Genomic DNA, 18,992 nt, shown 5'->3' with positions numbered 1-18,992 from the left:
AGGGGGAGGGGGGGGGGGAGTAAAGAATACTTATTTATCACCCCTAGGCACAACATGTATTTAACCCATGGAGTTTGTGGGTGGGGGGAAGCACTGCATGGTTACATTTTACACTAGCTAGGAGGTAAAATGTAAGGAACACTAGGAGCAGTAGGTCAAAGACAGTCCAGGAAAAGCCAAAGGTTTCAGTTAATTAGCATTATGCACAGTAAGAACATGCTTAAAATGACACAGGCAAAGGCAGATTTTACCTGTTTCATTTTTGGTAACATTTTTTTCCATTATCAGTACTAAGAATCATCTCATATAGATTTATGTACACACTATTACAAAATTCTAAACAATGTTAGAAATAGGTAACAGGGAAGGGTCATTTTTAAAAACAAATTGGTGATTCTTATAGAAAGGTGTTACTGTGGCCATCAAAATATGTGTGCCTATGTGGCTCCATTGATGAAAATCCACATAGGCTATCTGTTTGCATGCATGATTTAGTTGATTGTTGCCCCAATGTGACCTTGACCTATTCCAATTTATTTTTGTGCTGCTATCTGTCTTGACTTATATACTGTATGTTACTAAATGTTACTACACTGTAACACTGTACACTATATCCCTCACAATATTTTTCATTTGGCAGGTAACACAGGCATGTACCTATTAGGATGTGCCAAAGCCTGAAGGTTAAGGAAGGATTATGGGATTTAAAAAAGCCACCTCATCATAGAAGGTACATGGCAGGCATTGGTTTGTTAGCTGCTATCTTATTACGTGCCTAGTAATTTAATGGTTCTGTAGATCTCAGAGATCTTTCAGGAAGTATGTATATTTATGCCTATGGAGTTGGTAGCAGAGGGAGTAGACAAGCACCTCATTAATGGGCTCAGTACAAGGTAAACAATTATGGTCTGTCTGGGCAAAATCAAACTAGGAAAGCTGAGTGCCTCTATTTAATAAATCTAAGAGCAATTCAGTCATATCTCTATAAGGCAGTAAAATTAAAATGCACAATTACTTTGGAATGTGCAATTACCCACAGCAGCTTACTCCACTGACTACAGTAAACTGAAATCACATTGGCCACCAGGGAATAATGCATTTTTAAATATTGCTATTCCACTTTGCATTGCCTTACTGAATAAGGCCACCTGTAGCATATATTAGCATCAATTTCCAATATAACCATAACAAGATCTGCAAATATAATGAAGTTAGTGGATATTGAGGACCACTGAGATGTTTTAAAGAATGTGAGGAAAAAAGTACTCCAGTTGCGCATAGGATTCCAGCTGCAGTTCTATGCTGTGTGTTGGAAAGGTAAATAAAGTATGATTTGTTGCTATGATTAACACGCCTATTTTTCTACAGTTTGTATACATGTTTCCCAAAATGCTTTACCTATTAAAGATAACAGTAGTCAGAAACCCACAGCAGCCAACATAGAATCAGCTTACACTTTTTTTTAGTTAAACACAAAAAGTATTAAAATATATTTTATTGTTTTCACTGCTGCTCTTTGTGCTAATCTGTTAAATACGCCATTATAGCTAATCCCTTATTATATAAAATCAGTTTTTACAAAGCTGATAAAATAACATTCATTTGACTTACAATTCACTTTATTCATCTCATTTATATATAAGAAAATAATCTCCTCTGTAGACCTAAAGCTAAGTAACAGCATTAAATGATCACATTACCAGTATGGATTGTCTGCCTATAACACCGTGGATAGTTCAGTCCATTACAGAAAATGAAAAAGGTGAATTCAGACTATTGAAAAATTCTGGGAATATTTAGCTCAATGACTTAGTACAAATTGAAATAATTTGAAACATTAAATCAGCGCTGCATGACGGAATAAATGTCAGTTAAAGTACCGCAGCGCTGAATACTGAAAAATGGCCTGGATGGGAAGGGGGTTTAACACCGCGGATGTCAACTGGTTAAAGTCAAAAGGAGTTTAAGCTATTTCAAATGCTGGAGAAATCACTTACAATGGATGCTGCTTCTTGATGTTTAAAAGTTTTAGTTTCCTGCAGAATCAGCTGTTCTCCTGAGCACTGGCCCTGATATCCTGTTTTAGAGCGACTCCTTTGTCAAGCAAAGTCCTATGTAGTCACCCTTGCATGTGCAAGTAAGCTGTATGTGTCCTGACAAACACACAGGCGCAGCAAATCAAGCTACTCCCCTCCCCCTGGCCGCCTCTCCTCCCTTACATAACATGAGCCCTACATTGTACGGGATCTGGAACGTATTAGCTGCAGCACGAGAAGCAAATCAGTGTGTGAAGTATTCAGTGTCAATGAAGATAAGAGTTGTACAGTAGACAGCAGCCATCCAAGCATTAGGGCTTGTTCACACCATATACAGTGAGTTCCAGCGCGGTTAGCGGCTGGAAAGCACTGTCTCGCATCTCAGCCGGCTTTTTGCATTCAAGGGTGGGAGGGGGTGTGCGTTCCAGCAGCTAATGCACTGTATATGGTGTGAACGCACTGTATATGGTGTGAACAAGCCCTCAGAGATAGTGCACTTTGGAGACATCAAGCTGAAGATGTATTTGATGTCTGTAGAAGCATAATTGCATATTGCAATAGCAGGGTTAGTAAGTGAGGCTGAGGCAGAGTTATGGCAAACAAAACTGTCATTTAGCACTTTAGAACATCAACGTAAATAGCACTGGGCTCTTCCACAACAATAACTTTCTTACAAATGTCCACTTCAAAAACTTTTTTTTGTTTTAGAGTAAAAGATGTTTATAACCCCATCAGATTTTTTGCCATCTGTGTCCTATTGGGGAGATTTCTCTTCATTTCCTGTCCAATATGTAAAACTAAAAAAAGCTTTCTCTAAAAGCTCCATGTCAGCACACAAATGGGTATGGGCTCTGCCCCCTCTAATCTGATAGAGTTGTAAGTCATAAATCTGAACCATTCCCAGCATCTAGCCCTCTTTTTTCCCCCCTCCCTTAGAGGTCTCATAGGAAGTGCGGCAGTTCGCTTTTCTGGGTGGGGTAAATTCTTGGCGTCCACCCTGTTTGCTCCTCGTGCTCTTCAGGGTGCAGTCCTTTGGGTCATTCTAAAGGAATGTGGTAGAGGAGCCTCACTGCTGGTCCGAGAGACATGTATGCCTGGTAAAGCCTGGCTCGGACACACACACACGACACACCTTGTCCCCAGAGTGTCACACAGCATATTATTCAAACTGTGGCTCGGTAGGGGGCGGATGGAACACAGACAATGCATTCTTTTGCTAGCAGGCACCTTCCAAATCTCCCTTCCTGGTTGCTGGGGGTGTAGAGCACTTTCTTACCTGTCTCACTGTCTCAGTGATTGGCCATAGGGGTAGTGGTGGCACGTGCGTGGTAGGCCACCAATGTCACCAGAGGAGGAGGCTTGTATCAACGGAATCTTTTAAAACCTGAGGCTGTCATTGGGTGGTGGACCATGCCCTTGCCTTTTGGGGGGAATTCACTGCCGCTCTGCATTCTGTGGTCCCTATTTTGAGCCCATGCCATACCAGCCTCAGCTAGGTCTGCCGTGATGTGTTGTGACCCTACGTCGCCTCACGTTGTTAGTTGTCTTATATCTCAATGGATGGTTGTTTTACTTGCAGAATGTCATCTGACAAGCCAACCGCTCCCAAAGACAACCGTCTGCAGAGAAGGTAATCGACTGCCTGCAATGTGGATGCCCTTCTTGTGAATAGCATGGTAATCGGCTTATGTTTTTTACTTCATAGTCCATCCAGATCGGTCTGAGAGAGCTCGAGGCCACTTAGGGGCAGACGCAATTCATCCTCTTTGTCAAGACACAGATCTCTTTCCAGAGAGAGATATTTTTCCTGCAGTCGCTATGGATTAAAGCAGGATAGGTTCCTTTCAGTGGAGCATCATGGACATTATAGCAATTAAGATTCATATCATTATCAACAGCCACATTCAGATCAGTGTTGAGTTTGTCACAACCTAGCCCTACCGAGAAACACGTGAGAGCTCCTTTAATGAGGCAACTAAAAATAAGGATACAGACAATTTGCTAATTATTTTGCTCATGAAGTAAGCATTCCAAGATTTGCTAAAAGGATTTTGTAGCGAATGCACATTCAAATGTACAGGAGGTAGTTTTAAGTCAGGAAATCGGCAATCAGCGTCAACTGTGTGCATCCTGAAGCCCAGCGGCAGGATCCTATGTCAGGTTCGGAGAGTCGCGCCTCCGAGAGTGAGGAAGACCCTCTTGAAGGAATCGATTTTGCAATAGTTCAATCTTTTCTGAAAGCAGTAAAGCAGGCACTACTATGGGAAGATGAGGTTAGGAAACCAGAAAAGAAGAGGAGATACTTTAATCACATTAAGTAGAAAGTTTATACTTTCCTTCTTATAGAGGAGATCAAAGAGACTATCTTAGAAGAGTGGAGTCAAGTGGACTGGAAGTCCATATTTTGTAACTGATTTTCCAAACTATATCACTTTAAGAAAGAAGATGTGAAGAATCTTCATGAGTCTCCTGTGGTGTATGCGGCCTTAATGAGATGCCGTGTAAGATACCCTTTGAAGGCCAGTACCTTTTTGGAAACAAGTTGGAAGCTGCAATTTCTAAAGCCACAGAAAATCCAGATTTATTCCACAGGACAGGAGGATCTTGAGTCAGAGAAATTCCCGCTTCAGGATATCTGCGCAAATGACAGCTAAAGATTCTAAAAAGTCTTTTTGAGGGTTTGTCAGCCCAGGTTTGCCAAGATGGAGTCAAGCAGGCCAGATTACAGCAAGTTTGGGTGGACAACATCAAAGACCTGTGGATGTTATACACTATTTCGAAGGGCCACTCATGGCAGTTCCTCATCTGCTGTTCACAGCAACTAAAATTCTGGCTTGGCAGCTGGTAGCTTCAGAAGAGACTATTCTTAGAACAGAAAAAATGGAGATTGGAGACCGGTGATAGATTTGATAGTGCTAAACAAGTATATAAAGAAAGAACACTTCAAAATAGAGTGCCTGCAAATGACACTAAAATCCTTCAGCCAAGGGATTGGCTGCTCTCTAGAGACTTGAAAGATGCCTATTGTTACGCCCACTCAAGATGTGGTGTATTTGGGGGCAAGTATAAATATGGCCAGACGCTCAGTTTCTCTTCCTCGAGAAGATTATGGTCATTCAACAAAGACTGTCTATAGCCTTATCGCAACCTCCCTTTCAGCCCTTTAGTGCTTACAGATCATTGGTACCATGAAAGCAGCAGTCTCAACGGTTCCAAACAGATTTTCTGTGCCGCTGTTGATCAGAACATTTAGACCAAAAGATTCTATCAGTTCATCGCTGAACCAAAGTCTTTGGTGGTTGCTCCAGGAGCTCAATCTTTATTGCTGCCACTTCCTCCTACCAATGGATTGGATTGTAAACAACAGATCCTGGCAAAATTGGATGGGGAGCGATAGCTTTCGAAAGAACTTATCCAAAGGGAACTTGGTCCTGTTACAGATGGACAATACTACAGAAGTTGCCTATATAAAAAAACAAGGGGGGACTTGCAGCCAGAGGCTTCTCTCAAAGGTAGCCCCGATTATGGCATAGGCTCAAGTCAACCTGCTCCATCTTTCAGCCATGTATGTTCTGAGTTGCTCCAATCCTCAAGTCGATTATCTGTCAAGGTCTTGTCTGGACAACAACGAGTGGTCCCTGTCACCTCTAGTCTTTCAGAAGTTGACAGAATGGTCATTTTGGCCACAGATACACTTATTTGCATCTCCAGCGAATGCAAAGTTACCAATATTTTACTCCAGACTACTGTGTCTACAGGCAGTAGCCACGGATGTGCTGACAGCGGAGTAGACATTTTGCACTGCCTAAGCCTTTCCCCCAGTGCCACTCATCATCGGTTTTCTGAATAGACTCCACAGGGAGAGAGTCACAATCTTGACACTGATCCCGAATTAGCCCAGGCTTCCCTGGTACCCTCTTCTCCATCAGTTAGTGTCAGGAGGTCCCTTTCCCCTGCCAATAATGAGGGACTCTCTGGGTCCGTTGATCCATCCACGACACGAGAAGCTCTGTCTGATAGAATGGATCTTGAAAGGAAAAATCTGAAGAGTCTGGGGTGTTCAGACAATGTAATAAATACCCTGCTTAATTCCAGAAAGAGCAGCACAAATAAAACTTATAATAGAGTATGGTGCAAATTTCAGGAGTTCTCAGCTCTTCAATGTTTTCTCCAGAGTTTCCTCAAGTTAGTCATGTTTTGGACTTTCTACAAAGGGGGCTTGACATAAACCTAAGCTTTAGTACCTTGAAAGGACATGCAAGAGCAATTTTGGCCTTCACAGGACTATGGTGGGACGTGAACCCGCTATTCGTAAAATTCTTCAAGGCAGTATTGAGAGTAAAGCCACCTAGAAAGTTACTATCTCCCAAATGGGACTTACCTGTTGTTCTGGACTTTTTGGCATCAGAGACATTTGATGGAGGCTCTTCATCTTACTCTGGAAACAGCTTTTCTGGTTGTGATATTGTCTGCAAGGAGGGTCTTGGAGATAGCAGTGCTTAATGGAGGACAGAGTGGTAATGTCCCCAATACTGGGCTTCATTCCAAAAATTGCCTCCAAGTTCCATATGGACCAAGAGGCTCATCCAACTTTTGGGTCGGATGTGGATGATCAAGTAAGTCGTCTGGATGTTTTATAGCATTTCATAGGTCAACAGGTTTTTCTCAAAATTGAGGATACTTTTTTTGTTATATAGTAAAAAATAAAAACCCCAGTGGTGATAAAATACCACCAAAAGAAAGCTCTATCTGTCCCAAAAAAATGAATAAAATTAATTTCAGTACAGTATGGTATAACTGAATAAACGTCAAAGTACTGCGGCGCTGAATACTGAAAAATGGACCGGCCAGGAAGGGGGTGTAATGCCCGGATCTTCAAGTGGTTAAAGAAAAAGAAAAAAAAAAGCTTGGGGTCCTCCATTTAAACCATACCAGACCCTTTAGGTCTGGTAGGAAAGGTAGGAGGGACCCCATTTAAAAAAATAAAGAAAAAAAGTGTGGGGTTCCCCCCTAAAGTCATACCAGGCCCTTTAGGTCTGGTAGGAATTTTAGGAGGAACCCCAAGTTAAACATTTTTAAAAAAGTGCATGGGGTTCCCCCCCAAGTCATACCAGGCCCTTGAGGTCTGGTAGGAATTTTAAGGAGGAACCCCACCCCCAAAAGTGGGGAAAAATGTGGGGTCCCCCCTAAAACTCCCAACCAGACCCTTAATCCGAGCACAGGTATGTGATGGCAGGAAAGGGTTAAAAAGTTAAAAAAAGACCAGACTTTTGAAAAATCCTTTATTTGAAAAAAAAACAAAACAAAGGATTTTTGACCAGTCCTTTAATATCCCCCCCCCACCCCCAAACAAAAAAAAATTGATCCATCTGCGTAATCCAGGTTCAATCACGTCCAGCGTTGTCGACGAGGATAAAAAAATTATAAATATATAAAAAATCATTTTTTAAAAACTGGACACCCGCAGACCAAACCACACACAATTAACCTCCGCCACAGAATGAAGAATCTGACAGATGCCGGCAAAATATAAACAATTGGGCGGGGCTAGCGGTGACATCACGGCCGGCTCTGCCCAGCTGTTATTGTTTAATGACAGATCAGCGTTCCCAGGTCATTTGAGGAAGCTGATCTGTCATTACAGCACAACAACTGGGCCGAGTCAGCCGTGACATCTTGGCTGGATCCGCCCAGTTGATGTTGTTTACAGTATAAACGGTCTGCTTCGGCAGACCGTTCGCCCCGCTTCGGCTGAGAAGCGGGGCGAACTGAAGCATATGCGTTCGGCTCAGCTGAGTCGTTCGCCTGCCTTCTGCTGCTGTATGGGCTATAGTGAATAGCTCGTACAGCAGTCCTTCGGTTAACTGAACCGAAGTACACCAGAGGCTGAAGTGAACCGAAGGATCAGCCGGAGCTATGGCTGGATCCTTCGGCTCTTTTGTGAATAACCCTCCTTTGGGGCAGATTTATCAAGCATCCAATGCCTTTTTCCAACTTCCTCCTAATAGTGATTTTTGTTTCCCAGATTAATTTAGGGAGTTATTCACTAAGCTGCCAAATTAATAACTTAACCAAAATGAAGTAAGCTGAAGCCTGTTTGGCCATTCACTGCAGCCCTGTAAGGCTATTTTGAGCCGTACATCGGCTGCATTCGGCTCACTTCGCCTCTCTTCGGTTTAGCACGTTTGGCCGAACCGAAGGGAAGAACCTGTTCACCTCAGCTGATGCAACATCTGGATTGGCTGAGGTGAATGTTCGGCAGTTCAGTCCCTGTTGTTCACCCCTATTCTCAAAGAGGCCGAACAGCAGAGAGTAAATTGCCGAATGCAGTCGAGCAGCATTTGGCTCAGTCATTCTGTTCACTATCTCCACCCATTTGTTTTCATGCCATGACAGCTCACTGACCTGAAATGGCATGTAGACACATCGTCGGTGCAAGTCTCCTGACGTTGTGGGACTTGCATCGCCCATTTGTTCTCTTTCCATTTGAGGACAGTGAGCTGTCATGGCATGAAAACAAATTTTGCAGCGGGAGTTCAGTGGGAGTTAATCGCCAGCACTTGGGTCATCAGTCGAGTGTTGTTTTCGGCGAGTCAGCGGGCGTTGTTCATTGTGATTGAAGCCAGACAACATAGCTGGATGACGTGATTGACAATTTTTTTTTTTACCTGTTTATTTACTTTTGACATAACTCTTTGGTGAATGAGTAGGGGTAACAATCCCCCCCCCCCCCTGGCTCTGCCAGGCCACAGTGTTTGGATTAAGGGTCTGGTTGGGTCTCAGGTCCGCTCCTCTGCTTGGTGGGTGGAGTTTCAATAGCCAGCATGCTATTGCACATTACAATAGCCAATAACAGGCTGGCTATTGAAACCCCACCCACTGAGCAGAGGAGCGGACCTGAGACCCAACCAGACCCTTAATCCAAGCACTGTGGCCTGGCAGACCCACTGTGGCCTGGCAGATCTCAGGCCCACTCCTCTGCTCAGTGGGCTGGCACAATAGCCAGCCTGCTATTGACTATTGCAATAATCAACAGCAAGCTGGCTATAGCTCCCCATTGTTTACATTCTGCTGCTGACCGCGGAATCTAACCGCCAACCAGCAGCATGATGTAAACAATGGATTTCAGCCGGCAACTGAATACATTTAAGTTGCAAACAATTTTTTTTTTTTTTTTTTACCTGCTGCTTGAATTTCAGATAATATTTGTCCCCAGCATTATAGTACATTACCCATCAATAGCATTAGCAACAGAGACAGCTATTAAATTTATTCGTTGGTGCCCTGCATCTTACAAGTAGAAATGTGACAAGTTGCAATTATACATAAAACTTCTGTTTAGTGTGTATACAGTATGTATAGCATGAGCTACATTTGTCAATAGGCTCTAGCCTAGGGTCTCAGGGTGGTGCTCAGCTGCTGCATATTAACATCTTCCCCTCTTTACATGCATGTAGCACTTCCTCATAAGCCTCTTGGATCTAGTGGCAGACATTGTCAGTATATCATAGCTTCCAGCTTTATCTGCCCCCAGCATTCCAGGACATTACCCATCAACACCGCTAACAGCAGGGCCAGCCATTAAATTTGGGCAGCACAGTGGCGTAGTGGTTAGTGCTTCTGCCATGCAGCATTAAGGGTCCCAGGTTCAAATCCTGGCCATGTTCTCCCTGTGCTTGCGTGGGTTTCCTCCAGTTTTCTCCCACACTCCAAAGACATGCTGGTAGGTTAATGTCTAAATTGGCCCTCATATGTATGTATGTGAGATAGGGACCTTAGATTGTAAGCTCCTTGAGGGCAGCGGCTGATGTGAATGTGCACTATGTAAAGCGCTGGCATCACACTCTCCTGTCAGAAGGTTCATCAGCTGCTGTTCTTCCTGAGGAAGTGAAGGTGGGAAGTTGAAAAGAGGTGTTGCAAATGTGGTTGTTGGGGTGGGGGAGTAGAGATACTCTTTATACTGTATATGGATGCTGGGTATGGGAAGGAAAGTTAGTGTTTTAAGTGCAGGGTGAATATAATTTATATATGGCAAAATAGGAGAGGTACAAGGAGGTACAGTATATGGCCGTTATAGAGAATGCTATTCAGGTTTATTAAACTCTGAGACTTTTTTAGACTGTGAAATGCAACTATGCTGGTATGCAATATTCTAACACCCCAATCAGTTATTGGCAGCAACAGCACTGAAATCTTGAATTCACTTGTTTTTGGCACAGGGATCAGGGATGGTTTATGTTCCGGTCTAAGCAAAGGGTAGCCAGATACTCTTAATGCTTACAGGGTAATTACAGATATGAAGTAGTTAATCTAGTGTTCTGCGCATGTAACTCTACTTAAAACCATCAGTGACTATGACAATACCAGAATAATCAAGCAGTGATTGCAGTAACAGCAATGAATGGCACCATGCAGAAATCGCAAGTGAGGGAATGTGAAATAATACATAAATGATCCAATCCAATGTTTTGGGGCCTTACAGAGTCCCTTCCTCAGTGTAACATAGTGACACCTTAGCTGATTGTTTCACATTCCTGGAGTGTTGGTGACGTCTCTCTCATTTTAGAATCTGAAAGTGGCACTAAACTCAAGAGGTATGTCTTAAAAATGCATTCAAGTACCTTAACTATTAACAAAATCTAACTTAAAAATGTCACTCAGCTGTAGATCCTAAAATCATCTCTGAGTTGGTGCTGACACTGTACTTCCTTCTGGAGGTTGGCCATTTTTGTTCCCCATGGTAACTGTGTGTGTTGTAAAGTAGCCAACACTCCCTCCCAATGCAATTCAATACATTTACATGTGTGCTTCATACAGCTCAAAAACTTACTGGTGTCACATATGATGTTTATAACAGAAATATCTATCACAAAAAGACAAAAGGGAATGAGCAGCCCCCGAAAAAGGTAACAAGGTTTGAAAGAAATACATCAAACCATTTAAAGCTGAAGTCCAGTTGTGCTGAGCGACTTCCCCTCTACTGTGAAAACACAGTAGAGGGTCGCTCATTTGCTCAGCACAGAGGCCATTCAGCAAACACCTAGTATTTTTATGAATGACTACTAGACATTCTCTGAGTGGACAAGGGGCAGTGCTGTTATGTCACCAACCCTCGTTCAATTATAGAACACCTAGTATGTATTCATGAAAATACCAGGCATTACAAAATGGTCTAATGTAAGTATACATACATATTTATACCTGGAGTTTAGCTTTAAGTAGAAGAAGTTAGTCTGACTAATATTTCTCCCTTACTAGCATCAAGCAAGCACATAGGTAAGGAAAACACTGACTACAGGCTGCTGGAGCCTACGGGCCACAAGATAAGTGCCAAAGAGCCACCTACGGCCCTTGGGCCACAGGTTGGGCACCAGTGGGCTATATGGTAGTACTTATACCTGTTTACTGAAATATGAAAAACAAAAATGTAACAATTAACACAAATTTTATTTTATATATGAATCATATATATACTCACCAATGTAGGTTTTGACAAAGAAAAAGTGACAGCGTCTAAATGTCTAGCTAAAAATAGATAGAAAGCACAACTGCTGAAACCATTAGTCTTGCTTAAACAAATGTTTTCTACCTGAGAAAAATTGGGAAAACATTTTCTCTCTCTCCGTGTCAGTATATTTCCACAATTAAAGTATAAAGGGAAAACCAGACCTAGGTAGAGCTGCAGCTAACGATTATTTTCAAAATCGATTAGTTAGCCGATTATTAAGTTCGATTAATCGATTATTGAAAAAGTTGACAACTTTTTCAATAATCGATTATAATCGATTATGTCGATTAGTTGTTGCAGCCCTAGACCTAGGTATCAGGAATGCCCATTAACTATTCACATATTTATGCCTCTTTGCCCTCTGAACCTCTCAGGATGTGTCGATTCATAACATATAAACAATATATATCTCTAGGTTTTCACTTTTGTAACATCTCTGTAATTAAATAGTTAGGATATTTCAAATATAAACACAAACAAAAAAGGTATACAAAGGAATATTGTTTATTCAATCACATATATCTCTTCATACCCATTGTAAAATGGTGCCAGGAAAACCTGCCAGGTTGGCAGGAAAAGTGATAGATGGTAGATACATTTCTCCACGGATCCTTAGATTCATCATCTAAGGTAATGCCAACATAGATGGAGGTAAAGAAAAATAGCTCTTTACCTTGTATTGGTAAAACAAATCCTGGGGCTGGTGTTACTAGGAGTGTGATAGAGCTCTGGGTGGGGCAGACTCCTAGTTCCATGGACCGTAGTTTAGTGAAGACTGCACAGGACTTCATTAGTGTGCAGCTGCACCTAGCTGGGGAAGTGTGTGTCTCAGTGCAGGGAGAGACAGGGGGTGATTTACTAACCTAAACAGACGCACGCACTAGGTGCGTGTGATTTTTACACAGCAAAACGTATTTATCAACCAAAAAGTCTCTAAAAGCATATTTCCACTAATGCCATATATGGAAAAATCATGCACATGATGCATATATAATGCTGCTTCACAGTTTAGACAAAAATGGTTAGCTCATGCATTTACATTCCTGCATTCATCAACGCAAGCAACACAATGTAGAGCTAATTTACACAACATCACCTTGCAATTCATGCTTGGCTTTGCACAACACACCTGCTGGGTGTGTACACACTACAAAGGTGTCTAGATTCCACCAATAGATCATGCTGGGAGGGAACACACTACAGAGGTGTATACTTGTTCGTGGCGTGTTTATAAGGTTAGTAAATCAACCCCACAGTGTGCTGAATGCAGCAAGCTCTGTGTTTGGAGCCAAGCCTGTCAGCAGGACAGGGTTCTGTGGATGGACTGTAACTGTTCCCATAGAGGATAACGGACCCAGCTCAGAGGACTATCGCTAATACCCAGTAAAGGTGCCCATACACAGCACGATTCTCGTACAGGAATCGTGCAGTGTATGGAAGGCATGCAACCGTTTCTACTGTACGGTCGCACGTCTTCCGTCGAACCAGCATGCTAGAAAACCCGCCGAGAATCGTACGATTCTAGGCGAGTTAGTGGCCTGCATGTTCGACAACTGCCGAACAGGCTGGTGTGCGCACACTGCCCATTTGCAGTCATCGGAAGCCCGCCCCTCAGGGGGGCGGGCTTGCGATGCTTGCAAGTACGATCTGCCTGTCCAAGATGGGCAGATCGTACATTTTTTAAAGTACTTTACAACCCTCGCAAGACAAAAGTCTTGCAAGGGTTGTAAAGTGTATAGCCACCTTAAGGCTCAGTGGAGCTGACTTTTATTTGTTTATGACAATTAAATTTTTGGGCTGGATGCCTGTAACCTTTTTGTCAATTGATTGCTGTCTGGAATTAGCTGGCATTTTTGTTGAAGAGACTGCGAGTTTGTCTCTACATTGAGACTAGTTCCCTACACCATATACATATTCTAAACCAACTGTTGGAATGCCAACTCCAATACAATCACAAAAACTACCCCAAGTACCCTGCAGGGCTCTTCTTTTTTTCATCAAAGTGCATTTCAAAGTGTAAATAAACAAAGTGTGTATATACAGTAAAATGTGTGTGCATACAGTACTTCTACAATGTAAAAATTTGTCTTTCATGTGCCTTTCCAAAATTGGTTACAAGCCCTCCCTAGTGCTCATGCAAAAATCTAAACTAAAGTCTTGCACAACACCTTTTCTCAGCAGACTTAAGAAGTCACTTCTTATGTAAACCATGCAGAATGAAGTATTTTCCAACTGGTCAGCCAACTTGTCCCCAGTGAGCATTTGCAATGGTTATACACAGTATCTCTTCTTCAAATACACACAGCAAGTACAGACTGGTACACTGCAAAGATATGTGTGGCTTAATTTCACCATCCATGCAAAGATCATCAATTAAATCATCAAAGAATGTTATTACCACAAAGCCTGTTTCCTTATTATTACATGCTTAATATACAGTATAAGGATGAAATATCTTGGGGAATATTTCCACAGTTCTTAACCAAAGCCAAACACTATCCATTAGCCACCGAAATATTTTGCTTGCAAGCCACACCCACTAGTTATTGTATGGTGTACATTTTAGGACATACCTCATTTACTTCATGCTCCACATATAAAACTGTATTTACCTTCCTTCAAACTTCAGTCAGCTATTCAGCAAGCCATGGCTGTCCCCATCAACAATCTATCAAACCAGTCACTTTTTAGTTGTCAGAGCCAGCTGTCCGAGTCACTAGATACTTTTGTTACGCCGCCTACCCTCTTTTCTGTCTCGGCCCTCTGTTTGGCCTATTTAAATGTCCTCTTAAAATGTCTCATTATAGGTAAATAGACATCTACAGTTAATTAGGTCTTAGTAAAAAGCACTAACATTGCAATTAAAAGTAAAAATAAGGTGTTTTTTTTAACGTCACTCAAGTTCCCACTCAATGCCATTTAGTTAGCCAAAAATGTCCCTAATTCATGTGCGCTCCCATCTGTTTTGGTGAAGATTGGCATACAATATTGATATTGAAACTTTGTAGATGTTGCCCAATATGCCAGACTGCCAACCACCACTTGATATAAAATCTTTGGGGCATCACACAATATGCCAGGCCACCTCCTGTCACTTGATATTGAGGCTTTGTGGGCATCACCCAACACACCAGACCACCACCCACCACTCTGACACCTGACTTGACAAGTGACCCTAACACCTGATAAGTGACTATTGTGGTTTAATGGAAAATTATAGAGTTTTGTATGCGAAGAATGTAAACTGAGTTATGCCTCAAAACAGCATATTATTGTACTGTGAGGAGGACAGATAGTAGGGCTATAAGAAGAGATATGTAGCAATGAAGTAGTTGATAAAACAGTGGAGCCATGCTGATGTTCAGAAACCCACTGCTAGAAGCGTTCTGATTGGTTCTTAGTGATTATTGCACTATACAGGAACATTGTGCTTTGTTTTAACAAATAAATCAAAAAGCACTTCCTACCTTTACTAAATAAGAACTGAAAGAAGTTTATTACAACCTTCATAGAAAAATATGTCCATAAGAATTACAACGGCAAAATAAAAAATGGAGTAAAGCTTAATTTTAGAGGTCTTTAACTGCAAATGATTTCATATCCTTAAAGAGCACATGTCTATTTCTAAAACATAATAGATTATGGTTCTTTTCATAAATGTATAACGATATAATAAAAAAGACATACACTGTCAAAACAGCTGTTGCTTTTTTTTTTTTTTTAAATAATGATGTTACTAATGTATTGCTCTGCAGCCCCGGTCTTGTAAATCCTAAATTCTTAGTGACTTTTCTAAGCTGGTTATACTTTTTCAGACATACTGACAAGCTGATATGTTTTCTTTAAAATGCAGTGGTCTATTAATGTATTACTGTGATGCAAAAACATTTGTGAAGTCTCTCCTTTAATGGGATACAGTGTATGATATGGGTTCCTTCACATTAGAAATTCTTCCTGCTCCTTGCTTGCCTTATTAAATATGCCTGATGGCTGTGAAGCAAGGTGTTTGCAAAGATGCTTATTTTGTTCCCTGGAACCACGTCATTCCTCCAATGGCTCTTTGAGATGAGTTTTGTACACTCTACATGAATGAATAAGTAGTTGACAACTCAAACACTGCTTTGGCTGTATCATTTTACTGCTGTGGAATGCAACACACTGCAGGTTCAATTTAGACAAAGTCGTTTGTAGAACCTTATGGTAATTGAAAAAACTATTGCTATAACCATCCAGGACAATGTGGGGTGATTATACTTCAAGTGGAGGATAGCATAGAGATGGTCTTAAATTTACCCAGATGAGGTTGTATTAACTAAACGTCTGGAGAACAAAACCAATATACATAGTAAGCATAACTTTAGCATCTAAATGGCAGCTCTTTTTTCTAGTTAACATAATTATGATGCTTTTGTTAAATAACATTATAGTTGAATAATTGACATATAATTATCCAGCAGTGCTAGATCGCCAAGTATAATTGTAACATATATATGTCTTCATTTTAAAGTTCTGTAAATTGCATCGGATATACCTGGTTTACCAATCTGTAGAAAAATTGCAATAAGCCATGGAAGTTTTTGGCTCATAGTTTTTGTTTTCCCCAAGACCGATCCAGTGGTGTCTGAAATAAACATGCCTGGTGCTTGCTTCTGTACAGAAATATCTTTCAAATGAAAGATCTTTCAGAGATCATATAATGACTGCAAAGACTGACCTCTGATACTCATGTCAGGTTTAAAGGAGAAAGTTAATCCGCAGCCTAGGTTCCCTTTAGAAACCCATTCAGGTTGAATTTTTAAGTTCCCCTGAACTTGATTGGCTGTTTGAAGGGAGCACAGGCTTGCGTTAAAGTTAATCAATCTACAGGTGCCTGACAGCCAAACACTGTTCACCAAAAGCCAATATTTTCATTTAATGTGCACTAATCCTGCACACAGACAAAAGTGCTGAGTACAAAATCTCTTGGATGCTGTTATGCAAATATAAAAAGTAATTACTTATGTAAACACAACATCCAATTTCACAACATCCAATCTCACTATGCATCCCGAAGGTATATGAATGTGAGTCAGTGCGCGTCTGTCACAGGGTATCTTTACCAAAGTACACCCTTTAGACATAACTATCATAGAGAAATGTAATTTATCTTTCTATAAAAAAAGTATGCAGAGTGTAAACACATTTCACACAGTGAGAGTGAATGAAACAGAGTTAAAAGCAGTCATCTAAAAATCAGAAAAGGAGAAACAAATAAAGGAAATGTTACTGTACCTAGCTCAGATTTCAGTTATAGCTCCTTGTGCAAATAATGTTGAGAGATGGACAATACATGTGGATGAAGAGAGAGAAAGAGAGAGGATGGGGCATAGCTCCAGTTATTTTTGTCACTGACACTGTAAAGATTGTGGAAGATGAAGCTACACCCCTTAAAGCTAAACTCCACATCACGTTAACAACATCAGACAGTCTGCTCTGCTACCTGATACAGAATGCATAGCAAACATCAAACCCATCACTTGTATATTACCTGCTTGAGGTGTGCTACTTAGCAATCCGGGGAAAAGGCTGTTAGATCTAAAAGCACAGGGACATACAGCTTCAGCTGGCAGCAGCTTTGTAGTGTGTGGAAGTTTGAATTGCCAAGCGGTGTATAGGTCCCTGTAGTATGTTTTGAGGGTCACTGCCACCTGGTGGCTCAATGCATTTATTGTTTTCACTCTGGGCTACATTGTATCTGTAAACTTTCATACAAATAAGCTGGCCTCAATGTAATTCATTACCATGTTACAAACTAAGGCAAGTGATCATCAGCCTGAAAATATTACCTGTCTACCGCAATGATCATATAGCATGTCAGATCACCGCAAAGGCTACATGAGATGAAGTTATGACATATGACATACAACCGTCTGGCAGCAAAAAGGCAACTGGCAGGTATGGCATTGCTATTGTGTGGTTTGGGTGTATAATCGAGCTCTCAGATCTGCCCCTGCTACTTGTTTTTACAACGATCAGCCCTCTATGAACACCGTGTAGCTCATCCTTATTCTTCTCTCAAATTATCCTGACAGCTTATAATCATTTGATGGATGGATGCTGCTATGAGACTAGAGAGAGAGGAATCTGGAACATCGGCATTCATACTTTGAGATTCCTGGAATGTATATCCAAATATTGTCTTCAATAATAAAAAACAAATAATCCTTGGACATTATGTATAGATGACGTACATAACTAATGAATTGAAAAGAACATGGTATAAATAGAAAACATAAACACATCTTATGGAACAATGATCTTGCAGATCAATACTTTCATTAGATTTTGCAAAATAGATTCTTGAGATTTAGGGGTGAAATTGGATTGTTTTCTCCTCTTTCAACTGCCCTTCATGGTAAAGACATCTGCGGTTTAATTGTTGCCTTCATGGAAATGCTCACCAGGGCGATTGAACGGTAATGATCAGACTAGGGACTGAAATTTCATGCAGCCAGAAATAAAAATAAAAAGGAAAACATTAATGTGACAGATGATTGTCCAACAGTGATAAGAGAGGCATGTTATCAGCAGCTCATCATGAAATCTATAGACTGGAACCGGGACGCTGTCCAAGGTGCTGAAGATAGATAACCCGGCTGGCCAGCGATCTTATCACTGCCGCCCAGTCACCTATACTGATCAGAATGGGCTGGCAGGAGTCCTGCTATCCATGACATTCTGCATTTGACAGCTGAACTCCGATCTCCATAGATTTGCAGTCATCTCATTGTATAGCAGATACTGTAACTGTATCGCAGAATGGAGCTGTACAAAGTAAAAAGCGCTGTCACATTATCACTTGTTACATCATCAGCGATCAGATCAGCCTTTGACTCCGAAAGCGTTGTGCTCTGATCGTCTGTGAAAACAATGAATGCATTTATCCACCAGGTGGCAGTGACCTGCAAACATACTACAGGGACCTATATCCAGCTTGGCAATCCAAACTTCCACACACTTCAAAGCTGTTGTCAGCTCAAGCAGTATTCCTTTCTTTCTTTTTTTTTCCCCCTGTGGTTTTATACCTAATTGCATTTCTCTCGGGATTACTAAGCAACGCACCCCCAGATGGATAATGTGAAGGTGATGGGTTTGTAGCCAGCATTGCAAGATGTGAAGCTTTGCAGATTAGCATGTGATGTGCGAGTAAGGTGGAGCTGACAGCTCAAGGGGCGTCGCTAGATCTTCTACAATCTTTACAGTCTCATCAAAGAGAAAAAAAAAAAAACTGGAGCTATGCCCCATTCCCCTTTTCTTCCTCTACATTCTTTAGCCATCTCTCACGCCTTATATATGCCATCTCCATGTGCAGGAAGAAGAGACAGAACCCCTAGAAAGGTAAGGTACATTTTTAGTAATCGGGTTGTGCTCTTGCTTTTGTGGGTTTCAAACTCTGACCTGTCAAAAGC

At 41.3% G+C, this 18,992-nt stretch overlaps 1 protein-coding gene across 1 annotated transcript in view; it reads right to left on the bottom strand.

Annotated features, from left to right (window-relative positions):
- NPY5R (neuropeptide Y receptor Y5) overlaps positions 1-16,913 on the bottom strand; it is a 40,796-nt gene extending 23,883 nt beyond the window's left edge. The window contains exon 1 of the mRNA XM_018566270.1: positions 16,816-16,913. The gene's annotated coding sequence lies outside the window, so the exon portion shown is untranslated. The remainder of the gene's footprint in view (positions 1-16,815) is intronic.
- Between the last annotated feature and the right edge of the window lie 2,079 nt (positions 16,914-18,992).

Source organism: Nanorana parkeri, unplaced genomic scaffold (genome assembly GCF_000935625.1).
Source record: "Nanorana parkeri isolate BGI_ZX_2015 unplaced genomic scaffold, ASM93562v1 scaffold930, whole genome shotgun sequence".
Taxonomy (NCBI): Eukaryota; Metazoa; Chordata; class Amphibia; order Anura; family Dicroglossidae; genus Nanorana; species Nanorana parkeri.
This window is presented reverse-complemented; position numbering and strand designations above follow the sequence as displayed.